Below are 855 nucleotides of genomic sequence, written 5' to 3'. Positions count from 1 at the left end.
CCGGATTTACCTTCCTAAGTTCCATGGCTTCGACTTTTCTTGTCAGACTTGCTATCCTAGCATTCACATCATCATTTCCTTTAAGAACATACATACCTTCTTGAGACATGGCACTGAGTTTGGGCTTATTTGACCAATCAGAACGATCTGTGTTATCCCAAGATTGGGCATTTTCAGCTAACTGGTCAAAATAGTCCCAAGCGTCATCAGGATCTTTATTTAGAAAATCACCATTACACATCATTTCTACAAACTGACGCATTTGAGATGTTAAACCTTCATAGAAGAAACTAATGGTGCGCCAAGTTTCATAGCCATGATGTGGGCAAGTTAGCAACAATTCTTTAAAACGTTCCCAACACTGAAAAAATGTTTCATTTTCCTTTTGAGAAAAATTCATAATATTTCTGCGAAGAGTGTTGGTCCTATGAGTAGGAAAAAACTTTTTTAGAAATTCCCTTTGCATTTCTTGCCATGTGCCAATAGATCTTGGTCTCAAGGAGTTCAACCAATTCTTAGCTTTTTCTTTCAAAGAGAATGGAAACAACTTTAATCTAACAACATCATCATTGATAGTTTGGTTTTGTAAAGTTGCACAAACTTCTTCAAATTCTTTTAGATGCAAATAAGGACTTTCTGAATCCAAGCCATGAAACTTGGGAAGTAATTGGATTACTCCCGGTTTTAAATCAAAATTTCCCATATTCGTAGGAAAAATCATACAAGATGGAGTACTTGTCCTTGTAGGCTGCAAATATTCACGCAAAGTTCTCATTTGCAGATTATTTTGTGCCTCTTCATTTTCTAGTTCGTCATGAACACTACGATTGTCAGCCATGGTATGAGAATTTTCAG

At 36.3% G+C, this 855-nt stretch overlaps 1 non-coding gene across 1 annotated transcript; it reads left to right on the top strand.

The window, feature by feature from the left end:
* Positions 1 to 311: 311 nt before the first annotated feature.
* LOC122283574 lies at positions 312 to 415 on the top strand. Its single transcript, XR_006230972.1, has one exon. It is a non-coding gene; the product is annotated as a small nucleolar RNA R71 (small nucleolar RNA).
* The last annotated feature ends 440 nt before the right edge of the window (positions 416 to 855 follow it).

This window comes from Carya illinoinensis, chromosome 11 (assembly GCF_018687715.1).
Source record: "Carya illinoinensis cultivar Pawnee chromosome 11, C.illinoinensisPawnee_v1, whole genome shotgun sequence".
Classification (NCBI taxonomy): Eukaryota; Viridiplantae; Streptophyta; class Magnoliopsida; order Fagales; family Juglandaceae; genus Carya; species Carya illinoinensis.
The sequence above is the reverse complement of the archived record's forward strand: the minus strand, read 5'-3'. Positions and strand labels throughout refer to the sequence as shown.